The 18,410-nt window shown below is 26.8% G+C and overlaps 1 protein-coding gene across 1 annotated transcript in view; it reads right to left on the reverse strand.

The window, feature by feature from the left end:
* LOC119675545 overlaps window positions 1-11,912 on the reverse strand; it is a gene marked incomplete at its 5' end in the record, with an annotated part of 61,055 nt that extends 49,143 nt beyond the window's left edge. Inside the window, 1 exon segment of the mRNA XM_038086752.1 lies at window positions 11,877-11,912.
* Between the last annotated feature and the right edge of the window lie 6,498 nt (window positions 11,913-18,410).

Consider the following 18,410-nt stretch of genomic DNA (forward strand, 5'->3'; position numbering starts at 1 on the left):
CTATTAACGGTGTTTTTTGATTAAAATAGTTGTTTGGGAAACAGCAAAAAATAATTTAAATTATACTATTAAAGTAATACTTTTACATAATACACCAATTTCATTTATATTAATTATTTTTAATTTTATTTATTTTATTCAATTTTTAACCTTTAAGATTGGCAAGTATTGGCATAGAATCCACAAGGTAGCAGAGAACCTGGTGCCCCAGCGAAAACTTGGAGAATAACGATCAAGAGTAAGTTAGATTAAGTTAAAAAAGTTAGATATATGATTTTGCATTAATCTACACAAATCATTTTGGGTAAAGTTGGGCGCACTAAGTAAATCTAGTCTGTCCTTGGTATTAAGTACATACTATATATTTTGTTTTTTATAAAGTCTTTGCCAGGTAACACTCGTATGAAATATCAATGTTTTAACTGGATCTCGAACGTTTTTTTATATCACATTTGTCAAATAAGAAAATTATTTTGTAAGCGTTGAGATTTTTAAGTAATTTTATCTTTATCAAAATTTTAAATATATTTATATATAATTTATATATTTAATACTTATAATAACATAATTGTTTTATTAAGAGACTTTTTTGAGTAATAAAAATGTAAAGGTCATCATATATGTATGTTACATGCTGCATTTTCCACATCGTGAATAAAATGTTGGAAATGATAAATTTTATTTATATGTAGCAGAAGATAAATTAAATATTTTCAAAGATCATTGGTTCGATTTGAAAATCATATGCGTATATTTAAACTAATATATGTTAGTCAATATGCTGCAATTGGTCAGTTCTATAACACTGTTTTCTATTCGAAATAGATTTCTAGCCATATGCCCTATACATAATTTTAAATAAAATATTTTTTCTAACATTCTACATCCCTTACAAAGTCCGTATTATTTTTTTTGTTAATTTAATATAAACTACTGTAAAATATTATAAATGAATTGAAAGTTATTTGTTTTGAGTAACTTTTAGTAAATTATAAGTTTTAATAGAAAGCTGAGTATAGAGGTCATTTATTCTCTTGCAACAAATCTGTGAATTATAATATAAAACAAGAGTACATTTTAATATATTTTAATTAAAATGTTTACTGTATACACAATTAAATTGTTTACATTTCTGCATTACACTAAATAAATTAATTAAATTAATTGCAAAATCATATGAATGTAGTAATGTGCAGTATATTAAAGGTCGTTTATAATGAATGTGAAAGGCAAAATATATTTATTTATTACTTAGTTGAAACATTTATTCTAAATGGCACTTTATTATCATAACTATCTAAAAGAAAACAAAAAATTTTACTGCTTATATGTTTTATTTCTGCTAAAGGGTTCTGCTTCTGCTTAAGTCTTTTATTGCTTTACTTACGAGTATAATTACAAAAACAGAACCGTAGACTTTCGCTTGTAACTTCTAAACCTAAAATACCATAGTAGCTACCCAAACCAGTCTGAATTAATGCATAAAAAACTACAAGTACAAGAACGATAACGATAACGAAGCGTGTAGATGAAAACAACTGCTACACTTATGGCCTAATTAAGTTTGTTTGACCATATTTCAGTAGCAGGTTATGAATAATAATTAGCTCTTTCAAGCTACACATTTGTGGGCCTAAATTTGAATGTTTATAGATTAAAGTTTATTTGCCCACATTTCCGCTTCAAAACATTTTTTTTAAGCATTTTGAGCTATTTTAATTTTTTGGTATTTGTCTAATTTATTTTTTACTGATTTACTGATTTTAACAACGTCAAGGCTTTGTACCTAACTTTAGACCCGCATCAATAAATGTTCTAGCAGTTGAAGCACTCAACACATATAATTAAGTGTTGCATTGTATTTGGTTTGCTAGTATAAATTGCTACCTGTAATTCACAGCACAGTCTTTCACTTCTACTTACTCATTTATTATAATTTCAACTTCATTTCCGTTTAAGTGCATCCGTTCTTATCGGTACGCAATGCTGTTGTAGTTCTGATTGCTGCACTTTTTTTCATTATACACAGCACGATACACACTCATTTATAAAAAATGTTTTGTTAATAAAATAAAAAATAAATAAATTACCAGACAACTATCAGAAGGAATATGTAATTGAAAAAATTATCAGGTGTGCGCGCAATTGTTGTTCCTTCGAACCCGCCTCTGACCATAGAGTTTAGATTTTTATGCAAATTAATCATGCTTGATATGGTGTGCCGTAATATGGACTGGCTCTACAGGGCAGGAAGTGCTTCAAACTATTAGTTTATATGACGTTCGTTTATTTTATTGCAATAATAAATTTAATAAATTAATAATTAAATTAATTTCATAGAAAACATAATTAATATAATGCTAGAAGGAAGAAAAGTATTATTATTATATTATTATTATTAAATAGTGTAAAATAAGTATGAAAAAACCAATTCATTTAAGTAAGGAAATACGTAGTTTGTCTCATTAACATCGCATTACACACGAGTACATATGGATAAAGGTGTTTTGGTAGGAATTTGTAGTGAGGAATCCTTTTAACAATTATATTCCTCTGTAAGGTAGATTTTTTATTGATATACTGTCAAAATTTAATGACATTTGGATGAATAGAAACTAAGTAATTTGTCGACAATATTAAGTTTTGTGTTAGACTTGGTAAAAATATTTTACCGGAATATATTATTTGCAGTACCAAGTTGATTATAGCGATTTTTTATCCTTTAGTAAAAGTTCAGAGTTTAAAAACACTTGTGAAGATAAAAAAGATGTGCAACATATTTGCCAATCAAATTCTATAGTTACCGCAACTTCTATTAAAACTCTGTGTGTATTCATTAAAGATTTACATATATATATGGATATGTATGGATATCAAAACTATCAAGTTGTAATGGTATGATCAAATACTTGAACTACCCACTGCTTACTATTTGTTATGCACAAATTAAATAACGACTAAAAAGTGTTCTTATCGATCGACACTTGTGACTAATATTTTGGCTAGAAATAACCTGTTATTATAACAGTCTACCTTGCATAATAGATCTCAGAAACTCCGTTTATTTAGTCGATGAAAAAGTATGCTTTTGTATTTAATCAAGATTTTAAGATGCGAAAATTTGAACAATTTGAAGAGAACTGCAGAAGATTATTAGGAGCAGTCGTGGAAAATCCTACAATAAGTCCTGTCAAAATTGCAATATCATCGGAAAAGTTGATTGGCAAGATTATTAGTGATACTACACTACATCGCAGGTTGAAAGATGTTGATATCAAACCTATGTGATGCACAAATTAGTCAACATTACTCCAACGACACTATCAAATCGTCTCTCATTTGCTTGAAAGTATTTTAAGAAACCTATATACAGTGTTGTGCATAACAAAAGCAACCAAAATTTGCCCATCAAATAAATAAGTTTTTTGTCTACTTTTTACTTTTCATTCAAAAATCTAAATACACAGTTTTATTTGTTATTGTATTAGCTATTATAAAAAAACAACAAAATCTACAATTCTTCATAACGGGTTAATTAATTCACACAAATAATAAAATATTGCGAAATGCGGCTGTGCAAAACAATAGCAACTGAGACAAGATCAATGATAGATCTATGACCAAAGTGCATTTTAGCAAGATATTTTTTTGATTTTTTGCATTTTTATGCTGTGATTTATGTTTTTAAGCAAATTAGAACATAAACACAGAATAGTTAAATATTAAATCAGGTAATGGAAGTACGTTTTTATCATGGCTCGTGACACGTATACTTTGAAGTTTAAAGAAGCAAGAATTGAAAAATATTTAATGGCAGTGCTCAAATGAAATAGCCAAAATATTTAAAATTAATTAGTTTATTGTTTCGCAGCTTATAAAAAAATATAATTTGACAAAATACCGTTAAAACTGTTTATTTGGGTGAAGCCTCTCTTAAGATTACTTGTAGAATTGATCGAAACATCATAAGAATTACAAAAAAAACAACCATTCGTGTCGTTGAAAAAGGTCGTAGCCGAGCTTAAACAAGGTGTTGACTGTAGTACTGTACGCAGGCTTACTCTCGAAGCCGGTTTCAAAAGTTACAGACCAGTCAAAAAACCAATGTTGACTAAAAAGCATTAGCAAAAGAGGTAGATTTTTGTTTTGCTTTTTAATTAATATTAATATACTTCATTTAGATCAAATTTCGCGTGGAATCACTTAAATTGGACTCTTACTAAATGGAAAATAATTTTTTTCAGCAATAAATCAAAATTTAACAGCTTTAATTCTGATGGGATGTGCACAGTACGTCGCGAAAAAGAAAAACGTTTGTATCCGCGTAACTGCCAGGCGACTGTGAAGCATGGGCGTGGGTCAGTAATAATTTGAGCGTTCTTTTCAGGATTTAGACTAAGATCTTTTCATGAAATTCATCAAATAATAGCCCAACATGTGTACAAAAAAATTTTAGAGAGCCATATGGTACCCCATGGCGGATGAAAAATGTCACTCCGACGGGTATATCAGTACGATAACGACCCAAAACACACCTTAAAGCTGATAAGAGAATGGATTTTGAAAAATGGAATTCCAATTTTAGATTAGTCAGCCCAAACACCTGATTTCAATTCAATTGAGAACATTTTGGTATTCTCAAACGTCGCTTTGGGGGTCGAAAAGTTTCCAAATGTTTGAGGTCATGAAAGATGAATGGTGTAAAATTCCAAATAGTTTTATTAACAATTTAATATCACATATGACACGTAGAAGTGCCCAAGTAATAAAAAGCAAAGGGCTTTATACAAAATTTAGAAAAATAATACAAAAATTTAATATAATAAATAAAGTTGCTATTGTTCTGCACAGCCGCATTTCGCAATATTTTATTATTTGTGTGAATTAATTAACCCGTTATGAAGAATTGTAGATTTTGTTGTTTTTTTATAATAGCTAATACAATAACAAATAAAACTGTGTATTTAGATTTTTGAATGAAAAGTAAAAAGTAGACAAAAAACTTATTTATTTGATGGGCAAATTTTGGTTGCTTTTGTTATGCACAACACTGTAGTTTTAATACAATGTGGTATGGACAAATGAGTCTGCATTTCAATTCTAGTGTTCGTTTGGTAAGCACTTCATGCATTTACGACAACGCCAAAAGAATAAAGCAGTGCAACCACTTAATAGAATTGAAGGTGGTACGGTTATGTTTTGGGGATGTCTATCATGCTATGGATTTGAAGAGCTGGTACCGACAAATGGCAACTTAAATCAGTCTAGTTATGTTGGTATTTTAAATAACCATGCCTTAACGTTAGAAAAAACACTCTTTCCAATCAATAACTGGGTTCTACAACATGACAATGTACCATGTCATAAATGATGTAGACTTAACAAATTTTTAAAAGAGTTAATTTATGCTGTTTTTCTATGGCCTTCACAGAGTCCTGATCTTAATGTCGTTGAAAATGTTTGGGGTTTCATAAAACAGCAAAGAACTATTGAAAAAATCCAAAACATAGTGATACCAAAATTAAAATCAAGGAAATTCGATCATTAAGTTTTAAACACACGATTAAAAAAAATTGCAGATACCTTATTTATATAACTATAGTGAAATACAGAAAAATGATATTCGCATATGTGTGAACTTTATTCGTATTTATTTTAAGATTTAAAGAAAAAAAAAGACTGTCTGATATCACTAAATTTTGTTGAAGTTAAAGCCACATTTTTTTCTAGAATTTTTTCTATAAAAATTAATATAAAGTTTCGAATCATATTTAACCTTAATTTTGTACTTATTAAAATAAATAAATAAATAATAAATATAGCATAAAAAATTTCTACACATAACTCTTATGCATTTGTGTTGTTTGCATTGTTTCTTAACATACTAGAAAAGTTTTTCCTCTAAATTTACCCGACTTATAGTATAATATTTCCAGTTTTGTTTTAATTTCAAAAACCAGACCTTCAGGTTTTAATTTATACAAATCAATAAATTTAATTACTGTTAAGAATTTCTGGAATGCAAGTATAATCATTAATATACTAAATAATAATTTAATAATATATTAAGATATAAAGCTATAACACAGATAAACCTAAATGAGATATAAAATTCGATTTGCATAATCTCCTAACCAATTACTTCGTGCAGCTGTAAAACCAGAAGACAAAAGCCATCATAAATTAAGCATAAAATTTTCAATAATAAAAAACTATAATGCAACGGCTAACAATAACATGATTATTATTTTCATATGGTTTCCATGACTCAAAAATAACTTGTGTTTAAGAATTAATATTTCAGCTAATACCACACAATTTTTCACTAACAACAATAGTTTCGATTTTCAAAGTATTTATTAATTTATCTACCTTTTAAGAATGCAGTAGAACCTGTAATAAAAAAGATTTAATAAATATGGCTCATATATACAAGATGTCAGACTTACATATATCTGATTTACATACTAGCATACGTCACACGTTTATTTATCCAAACAACAGAAATATACATAAAATAGAAAATTCTATTAAAAAAACATATTAAATTAAATTTAAAATTCATGGAAGTAAAGAGAACGTAGCTTGCTGTCGCCATTATAGCCAACAAAAGTCATGGCATTCGTAGTTATACGACCACATAGAACTCAATCATGTCATTCGTAATTCCGTATGTAAAACTAACACAAAACCACAGATATACCGTGTATATATACGAAGATGCTTCACTGCTCAGATATTGAAAATTTAATTGATAAAAATGAAAAAGGTATCACAATGATTCGACTGCGTTTCGTTAACAAACAGTCAAATCAGTCAGACAGTGTACATTTTTTCATCTGCTTGTTAACTAAATTTTTATTATCTTGGAATTACTTTTCTCGAGACACTTTTTGATCTATAAGCGTTTGCTTTGCTTTATAAATTATGCATTTATTTATTCAAGATTTTATACGAACACAAGAGTGTGTTTATTGAAACAATGAAACTGTAGATAGATGCGTCATAGCAGTAACATCCACATAATGAAATTCACATCTTTATGAATTATATAATTATTATTACAGTCATTATTGTTATTTCACTGAACAATCCTCATCGTATTGAGAAATATGAGGTTTACTCATAAAAATTATGAATCACCAACTATTCATATGTACTATATAATACCCACAATAATAATTTTCTTAAATAATTGGGCATATTTCTTGAGAGTACTGATAATGTTACTTAGAAAATTATAAGTAATTAAATAATATCTCATTCGGCTAAATGCAAACAAATTCATACAGTCATGCATTTAAGTTGTAATAAACAATATTATTGTAGATAGTTTCAGTTGTAGCATAACTAAATTATTTACGTTCCAACTAATTACGAAATAGTTTATGCAATTTTTTATATTATTCCTGTCATTGTGTCATATATACAGCGGGTACTTTTTAGATAGTTTAATGTTTATCAAAAATTTCAACCAGTTCCCACTAAACACTTGTAAAATTTGTGCTGAATTACTTGTCAAAAGACCCGGTCTTATTTTACAATACCATATCAATAAGATAAACCGGTGTGAACTAAATAATTGTTGACAGTATATGATATTATTTAGCAAGTTGTGATAATAATGATCTATAAGTCTAAAATAATTGCATTGACAAATTCAATGTAGAAAATGTAATATATGACTGTCATCTATTGTAAAAAATAAATTGACAAATTGTTAATTATTTCTTAAAAAATTTAATATCGAATTAATAGAAAATATGATTCTCTAAAGTAATTTCTGATTTTGGTAATAAAGGACCACTTAAGTTGACTTTGGGACTAAACATTTTAACATTTAGGGTAATTAAGCAGCTAGTTATATTGTTTAGTTAATATTTTATATAAAGCTAGTCTGTTCTTTTTCTTTTAAGTTTATTTTAATATAACAAAAGTGCCTCAATGTGATAATTTGCATTTTAAATATTAAATATAATAAAATATCAGACACCCCTGAAGATCTTGGCGAAATTCAGAGAACCCTTGAATAAATTATAATAATTGTAGAATTTTTATATTTATTTATACTCAAAACAAAAAAAGACCAGAATAGCCCAATACAAAAATATTAACTAAGAAAGAAATTTTAGTTTATTATAGTTTAAGACTTGAAGAGAGTTAACTTTATCTGATTATTTTATAATATCATGCAAATGTAGTCATATTTCTAGGTATTTGAATAATATCGGAGAATTTCCCATACATATCCAAATTTTTTACCCCCATATATTTTGCGGGCACTCTAATATACATATTTTATAATTTCATTGTATAGTATTTTCTTCCTTTTTATTATAAACATCTGTACCAAAAAGATCTAGACTTTTATAAAAATATTTTTGTTGGATCTATTCTGATGACATAATTAATATATAAGTAATTTTGATTATTTTGATGTATCAATCGAATACGAAAAAAAATGTTTTAATTATTCTTTGATAATTATAGTTTACAATCTTATCTCATATTTTTTATTATGGCTTAAATAATAAATTAATTAAATAAATTAAATAAACATTAATTAATTATGTAAATAAATAAATTAAGTAAATAAATAAATTAAATAAACAAATTAAGTAAATAAATTAAATAAATAATTAAATTTAAATAAGAAAACTAAATTTTCCAGTGAATTATTTTATACTTTAAGCTTTAATGGTGATGATTATTTAACGTATAGAACTAAAAATTGTGTAATTGCACTTAAAAAAAATCGTTACGTATGCAATCTGCATGTACTCATATTATTCTGTGTATTACAAATGACCTCCTAGGCACGTTTTATTTTCAGCGATAATAAACATTATACAAAGAATAAATTTGAATATTGCAGGAAATATTGCAGCGCGGGAGGTTGTGGTTTATCAGCAAAAATACGTTTTTCCCAACCGCATGGGAATGCATTTTTAAATTTAAAAGTCTATAAAATGAGTATATGTCTATATGTGAGATACAAATAGAAACGTATATCAGAAGTAAAGTATTTGTTTAAAAAGTAATACAAGAAAAATCTAGAAAGTAAAAATTTTAAATTAGAAGACTTATAAATAAATTTGCATAAATATATACAGTTTAATTGCTTTTTAACGTTTTAAGGTAACTTCGAGTTACTTAAACGAAAAATTATTTAAATTTAAACTGATTTTTTGATCTTAAAAGCATCAATTTACAACACTGTAACCAAACATATATTTCGTATTTAAATCGAAATCAAAATAAAGGTCAAGTTTAAAAGCCATTCATAAGTAAGAGTTATGAACAAAAGAAAAAAATTAAATACAGTAATAAAATAATTGTAGATACTTTACTGTACAAGTATATGAATTACATAGTTGAATCGAAACCACAGATTCACCCGCCTTGCGTCTCATGTTCACTTAATCATACACATGTATTTGGATTTGTGAACATTTAATTTATAAATTGAATAACAAAATAGCAATGAAAATGAAAAACAAAACAAAATTACCACACTATAAGTTGAGACCGAGACCTAGACCGTCTTTCCTGTCTTTCAACAAACCACAGATTATGACTGTGCCTTCTCATGCTTGGCGTGGGTGTTAATAAATTAAACTCAATTACAATACTTTTTGTTGTCGTTATTGTTTTTCAGTTCAATTATTGTTAATTATTTGCTTGTGCTTTGGTAAACAATAATAAAAATATTAAATAAAAAATCTGTGCATTTTTAGCAATTCAAGTCAATTATAAAAAATTTGGAAAAATACATGTCAATGGGGAATAATGAAAATCCTTCAACATTTTCACAAATAGATTGTATATTTAACTTCTAAATAAATCAACTGATTTACTGGAATTCTTTATTGTCGTTGTCGTAGTGGCACAGACAATAGTACTTCACTTTACTCATTCGGTACTTGCTAAAATGGATTAGAAATGCCTTCTAAAAACCAATATGTGCTTTGATAGTCAATATATTCCGATTTGCTATACTTGATTTCCGTACGGACTGTTCATTGTTCAAGATTTAGGCTTGGTTTCACTACAAATTTTGAGCTCAATACATATAATAGCAAAAACAAGAAATTGTCATCATCTACACATATGGCTTAAAAAAAAGTACGTACCATTTGATAAGAAAAACTAACACTTACTTGAAATTATAGTAACCAAAAAGTAGGAGATATTCAAATAAATTTAATATGTACAGTATTCGACTAATTTAACAACAAGCTTCTTGCATTTCCCATTCGATAATCGAAAAATTCGTAAAATCAATTGAATATATTAAAAAAAGAAATATAACTTTCAATTCTTACTATTTCAATATAATTAAAAAAAAGAATGTTAATTGTCTATGTTTATTTTTTTTTGTTTTTGCTCTCCCTTAAATATAATAATCAATTACCGAATTTTATCATTTTATCATGAAATTGGACATTTGTTAAAACGTTTGTGTTATATTGGTCGATTACTGTATTTTATATTTAAATTTAATATTTAATATTTGAATTTAATATTTAATATTTAAATTTAATATTTAAATCGAAAAATTTAAGATATTTGTGTTTCAGCATACGCATGTTAAAATGCCTAAAAGAAGGCAAGGGATACTGGTGCCCACGACTCTCATAAATAATACTATCATGTACAGTTAATATACGGAGTTTAAGCCTGATTAAAATTAAAGTGAGCTAAATTTAAAGACTAATTATTCTATAGTTATTTGTACACATGTATATCTTTTACTAGGAACATTAGATATTGTAGTCAATATAATCAAAAGTAATTCAATGATTAGTGGTAAGTACAATTTTATTTAATAAATTTTAAAATATATCAAAAATTGTTAGGGTTAGTTAAATGATGTCATGAAAACTGGCACCACCGCTAATTTATTCAGAATTTAAAATAAACTTAGTTACTACTATTAAATGCGTAGCTTCCATCTGCGTACACTGAATACCTACTAAATATTATAAAATGTTTCAATGGAAAAATTGTCATCCATGCTGAAAGAACAGAATAGCAATTTTCAAATGATACTGACTTCTACTGTAAAAAGTAGAGTAAAAATTAATGATATGGTAAATAGGTGAGGGAGTCACATATAAAATAACATTTTAACAAACCTTTCTTTTGAAGAACGGTTAGAAAACTTAGTGCGGACCAGTCGTTCGCGTTAAGGTACATCCACACCAAAGCGAACGGTTGCAAACGAACGAACTTTTGCCGGTACGATTATCTCCAAATGTTCGTTCGTTCGCAAGGGTACGCTTTGGTGTGGATGCACCTTTAGAAGATCCTTATATAAAAACAAGTTTTAGAGTTAATAAAAAGCGATTTTATACAATTATGATAAAACAGTTAACACTGGTATTGGAAGTTGAAAGGTTTTCATTATTATAAATATAGGAAATACGTTTACAGACCTTAGATAGATTTCGATTTCAAATTAATAAAATATTACAAGTATTGCATCAACTGGCAACTATAGATCTCATAGTTAGTCTCTAATCTCATTTTACGGTACACTTGTGTAACGAGGTTACTATGTGTTTTATTTTACAGGCAAAAATATTTCAAATTACCAAAAAAAAAAAGAATAACAATAACTCGTAAGTAACAAAAATTTGTTTATTTGTATAACCACTCCATATGTTACATCCCAGAACATTAGTAAATCTTATTCATGTATTATATAATTACAACATTCATAATATTTTAATACATTATTATTAAAAAAATTAATTATTATTAGGCAAACAATTTAACAAAACGAAAAAGAAATTACATTAATTACTTTTTACAATAAATTAAAAATATTCAAAAAAAAATTGATCAATTTAAAATTAATGAACGAAACTTACCCAAATTATACTCATTTAACGTAATTACCAGATGACCTATAAAATTTAAAAGAACATAAATTAATAATTATACTAATTTAGTTAAAAGCTATTATTTATAATGATTTGTTTAAAACTAAATATTATTATGTACATAAATTAGAGTTCTAGCCAATACATATATTTTTAATATTAATTTAAGATAATTTGTAACTATTATTTATATTTAATATTAATTTGTTTAAAACTAAATATTATTATGTACATAAATTAGAGTTATACCCAATACATATATTTTTAATATTAATTTAAGATAATTTGTAACTATTATTTATATTTAATAATAATTTTATTAAATATAATTGTGTGCAAATTGGCAAACGATATATGCACTCAACACTGTTTTTTCCCTTACATTTATATTGTAGTCATATCTAGACAACAGTAAAGATACTAACAATAATTATCTATACTATTTTGATAGATTGTTTATTAAAATGCAATTTGCAAATATATTATGTGGCTGTATCTAATATGTAAGCATTTTGAATGATGTCGAATGTTTAATTAAAAATAGAACGCGATAAGCGACACGTGATAAAAAATCATATTTGCCACTTTCAACTACTTGTTGCAATGTTTGGTTAGAATTTATAATTGTGATATACTGATTTTTATTCAATGCAGCTACTATACATCAAACTCTAAAAATAGAACTAAATAAATAATTAATTTAACAATGGGATTACAATGGGAGTGCTGAGCTCTCAAAAAGAAACTTTGTTGTGGTAGTTTTCCCTTACGATCGGTTATTGGAGTATTGCTTTGAAAATAGTATTTTTATGAAACATATAGTATCAATATATCAATAAATTAGGCTTTTTTAATATATATCATGTGTAAATGTTCTACGAGTGATTTTAGAGACCTTTCAACCCATTTATATAGAAAATAATTGCTTTCACCTTAACTGAATATATATGATTATTATAACTAAGTATCATCCAGAGCCCTTCTGCGGGGTAACAAATAGCTTCACATATAGCTTATTATTTGAACGGGAGAAACAACATCTACTTGAACACTGGAGAGCCCAAAAAGGCATGCGACAGTCAAAAATATTCATTGATCCTGATCACATCAAAGTTGATGCTATTCTTGGCCTTAGCAGAAACGATATGAAAATCTACACTGAACTTCTTACAGGACACTGTAGACTTAATTACCACATGAAGATTATAGGTGTGGTAGAAAGTGACTCCTGTCGACTCTGTCATGAGGAGAAGGAAACATCAGAACATGTTCTATGCAACTGCCAAGCGGTGGCAAGACGTAGACTCGATTACCTTGGAAGCGGGATATTGGTTCCAAGTCAAATAGGTAAAATTAAGCCCACAGCAAATACAAGATTTATAAATAGTCTAAAATTGTCCTAGTAGGGCCTTTAGGTGCACAATAGATCTTTTAGGTCGGGGTGCTTTAATAGTCTATTACTTAAATAAAGTACCATCTAATAACATGTAGATGAGCTGCCTGAATGCATTTGAGTAACCTTCTCATTTTGAAGACAGCTTCATTCTATATGACCAAAATTCTACCAAAAGGATCAATGGCCATTCCGTTCAATGCAAAACAGCTTTTTAACAATTTTTTGTTCTTTATAATAAACTTTTCATCTTTCACTAACTTCTGATGCTCTGATAGCTGTGCCCGAGTGAGACAATTTTGTATTCCCAACTAAATATTGAGAAAGTTAGTTTTGTACCGCAAGTTCATAAAATGAGCTGCAATTAGATTGCACATAGTTATCAACCATACATTGATCTTTTTTTTCTAATATTACAATTATTGAGTACTTTTAGTCTTTACCGTGATAAGCTTATAGTCAAATGCGAAAATGTTCCTTCTCTTATTCCATAAATTTAAGAAATTCTTTTCTATTTGAACTATTGTTATGCACATTTATGACTTTTAGACAATATTGCTTTCTTTACACATGAATTTGAAGATTTATCCATATTTAAGAATGGATCTAAATAAGCAATATTTTCTTTAAAAATGTACATCTTTAAACCAGTTAGCAATTAAAATAAAAATCCAAACTAATGAAGATAAATTAAGTTCATGAGCAGATGTGTATTGGTATGGCTATATGAAGAAATATTTATCATCATAGGTTTATAAGCATATGTTTTTAATTGAACTAAATATGTTCTTTTGAAAACAGTACAATAAATCCCATAGACAACGTTACTTTTTTCTAAAACCTTTAATAGTTCATTTTCAATATTTTCCTAACTTTCAATTCGTTTAAAATTATTATCAATTCCAAGAATGCAATGAAAATAGAATAACTGATTTATTTTGATCACTTCTCATTATCATTAGATAATGACACTAACCGCAGAGGAACTCCTTTCAATGGCTGTTGTTATAACTGTAGGTAAGAAAAGAAGAAAAATGTGACACATCTACTCTATGACTGTTCGGTATTTACCACAAAGCTTATATTACTGTGTTATCTCTCTGTCTTAGGCCCTCTATCAGATGTCTACAGTGTAGACAAAAAATAAGAATAAATAAATAAGTAAATAAATAATAAATAATAAATAAATAAATAATAAATAAATAAATAAAACTCGCAATACTCGAAACAGCTGTATGGTCAGCCAAAAATTCAATTAATTAAAATAATATAAAAAATAAATTTTTGTTGTTGTAGTTCACTACTGTTCGAAAAAATATCTTTAGAAATAAATAAATAAAAAATAAATAAAAAAAAAATAAAAAATAAATAAAAAATAAATAAATATATAAGTAAAAATATTACCCTTTTTTTAAAAAAAACATAGTAGGTTCCCGGTTAAAAATACAGGATAACATGCCCTAAAACTATATTAATAAAACAGGTCTACGTCATAGGCCTATCATCGACCACTGATATATATAATCTATCATATAACTTATATAATATAATATAATATAAGTTAAATGTTAAAATACTAATTATGATACAAAACAAATATATACAAAATTAAAATACGGATAAATTACAATATTATAGTTATAATAGTACGAACACTAAAACTTTTTGTAAGCATTTATCAACAAACTAAAACGAAATATATTTTAATTATGCATTCTGAATTGCTGTTGAAACCTATAAAGCACTACGGACACGCTTTCTTGTGGTTAATGTTTACTTTATCTACTTATCTATTGTAAGAATATTATCAACAATTAAATAAACTAGACAATCTATTCAACTTAAACAAACAAAACGGAAAGTTTTTTGTCAGTTATTTAGCACTCGGAAATGGTGTTGTCGCCATTATACGTATGGAATTATTTACTTCATAACGATTCTTGCCTTCTAATACTCATATTTAATATCTCAAGTTTTGTTAACTTTTAATTTATACACACAGTTGAGCACTTCAAATCAAATCTGCGCTCTTTGATATGCCATGACAAAATGTAGGTTACACAATAATACACACAGTAGTATTGATAAAGCAATAAAAAAACTAGAAGGGTCTAGTAACCATAGGCTTGAGCGAAAACACCAAAAAATACAAAGTCACTATGTTCACAATAAAAAGTTTTAAAAATATATGTAAAAATATGATTTACAAAAAAGTTTTTTTTATTTTATATTATTTTATATTTCAATTCAATAATACAAATGATTCAATTTGACCAATACAAAATTTATTATTGAATATAATATATTTCCCTTTCTGCCTTTCAGCCACACAATAGTGCAGATAACCTTAATAATTTTTACTAATATGTAGAATGCATACATAATACACACAAATAGAAAAAAAGGTACTCATTTTTTATTGTACTAAAATACCAACTAAAGTAATTTAGTTTTGGTTTAGCTGTACCATTTACGCAGAGCTATCGAAATTTATTAACTATAGTATTTGAGATTGAATCTATAGTCTATATAGCCTATACATTAAAATCAAATATATAATCAAAATAAAATATATAAACAGCAATGGAAATAGCAATAAAATTTATCAAAAAGGTTGCAGCTTTAAGTACACTGAATATGGGTGGATGTCTTAATAGTTACAACTCTAACTGGATTCATTTTACGATTGGATAGAGCTTATTAGCATGAAATTTCGCTGTGGCAGAAAATTTAAAATCCTCATTCTCAACTGAATATATTAATATCGATATAATAAAATCGAACTCCTTGTTCGAAATCAAAAGCTTTGCTGTTGTTACAAAACTAATTAAGTAGTGGACGCAGAAGTTATTAATCCAAATTAATTTAAAAAAATTAACAATAAGATATTAAATATAATAATTTTGAAAACTGTGTCTTTCAGTGTCTATTTGAAACCTTAATACATTTTCTCTGTGAATGCCCGGCTTAGGTGTCCAGAAGAAATAGGTTTCTAGGAAGTTACTACCTTGACAGTTTATCTGATTGTTCATCGGTGAAGACGAGAGACCTATTAAATTATCTTAATTCGACGGAATAAATTTAGTCTCTCCTCTATATATTAGGGGTTCATGCGAGGAATGTGGCAGATAAATCGCTAATTGAAGTACATGAAAATTATCTAACGGCCTACCATTGCAACCAACCACCAATCATGTCTTTAAGTGTATGGCACTTACATAGTGTGTAAATATTTGAATTCTTGATTTGGAGACAATATATATTATTAAATACAAGAGCTATAACAATAATAAATTTACATATTAATGAATCAGAAGTTTATATGTTAGCTATATTAAAATTTTAATAAAATGTTTCAATTTAATTTTTAAGTAAATTAATATTATTTAAATATGAATATATCACATTACTCTTTGTTTGGTACCAATAAAATACTATTATTCGATTTTACATATGGCTGAATTTGTGAAAACACAATTCGTCAATTTAACATAACAAATTGTTTATCAGTTCTGATCCCATATACTGCTTTTGTTCCCAAAATTATAATTGTAGATTCCAGGTAGGTGTTTTGACTCGTTTGAAGCTAGAAATCCAAATTCATAGCAGAACTAAAACACAATAAATCCATCAATACTGAATTCACCAGAATTGTTCCCAGATATATATTTTTTTCTTACTTATTTTTATCACTGAAACTAAAATTGTAATTTGCAGGTAAATGTTTCGAATAAGGCTGAAAATCTAATCGAAAATTGTGTATAGAAACTGTGTATGTTTTAAAGAATAGAAGAAATGCTAGTATATATATTTCTATTGCATCAAATGAGCGTAATTTCGAAGGCAATAAATGAATATTGATGAAAAAATGACTCTAGTATGGATAATTTATCAATCATAGGTGCAGTTTCAACCAATTACTGTATATGATAGATTAATTCAAAAACTGAACAACTATTCTATGTTAAAATAGACGAATGGAAACGACTTCATTGATTCATCTTGTAAAGATAATCGAGAATATATATATAATATTCTACAGAATCTCAGATGTATCCTTCACTTCATTACGAACTTACTAAAAAAGTACATTAAGTTTGTTTTGGTTAAAAATGTAAAAATATCTTAAACCCCTATTCATTAGCAACAACTACTAGTTGAAAATGTCGATTGATCAGTTCAAACGTCAGAAAAAACTTAAATTTATAGAAATAGCAAGGTAAAATTTTACAGAATATAATATAAACAGCAATTACACTTCTCTCTGTTTTTTACTATAGTAGTTTCTTATTTATATTCATTCCTACCTATTTGATATTCATATTTTCTTTAAACTAAGAATTTACGACAATGACTAGTTTGCAGGAAAAAAAATTATATTTTATTATTACTAAATAAATATTGTTATATATATTACTAAAAGCAACAATCAAGTAAAATCTTAAGTTTTAAACTTTCATACTTTTAAAAATTTAGGCCGAGTAAATTAAGGTAAAGTAAATTAAAATTTCCTAAGGATTAATTGCACTGCACTTATGTAAATATTTATTTATTTATTTAGTGTACTTATTTATTATTTTTGGTTAAAAGTTTTCAAATTTATTTATTTATTAATTAAACATCTTATAAAATTTTCACAATGGTAACACCTAATTTACCTAATTTTTATGTAATTTACCCTACTGGAAATTCTGGTAAATACCAACATTCACTGCCATACCGACATAATTTACTATTTCCCGCAATTTACCATCAATTTACGCGAACTCGCCAGGGCCTTAATGCAAATTACTATAAATCGTGCATGAAGTATCCTATTAATGCAGTTGCAAAGCAAATAATGCTAGCTTAATTTGTAATTTTGCCATTTATCTATCGTAATATATTTTAACATAATTCATAAATCATTTATGGTATTTACATCTTCAGAAATTTAATTAAAATACAACAACGAAAACAGTTACAACCACGAGAATAATTTTAATAGGTGTGTATAATTCCGTCTATAAGAATTGCTATGAGTAATATTATCTTTGTAACAAGATAACTAGTATTATGTTTGTGTATTAAGGCTAAGCCACAACACCACTCGCCACTTATAATTATTATGCATAATGAACCGAAACAAC

The sequence above is a fragment of the Teleopsis dalmanni genome, chromosome 2 (assembly GCF_002237135.1).
Source record: "Teleopsis dalmanni isolate 2A chromosome 2, ASM223713v2, whole genome shotgun sequence".
Taxonomy (NCBI): domain Eukaryota; kingdom Metazoa; phylum Arthropoda; class Insecta; order Diptera; family Diopsidae; genus Teleopsis; species Teleopsis dalmanni.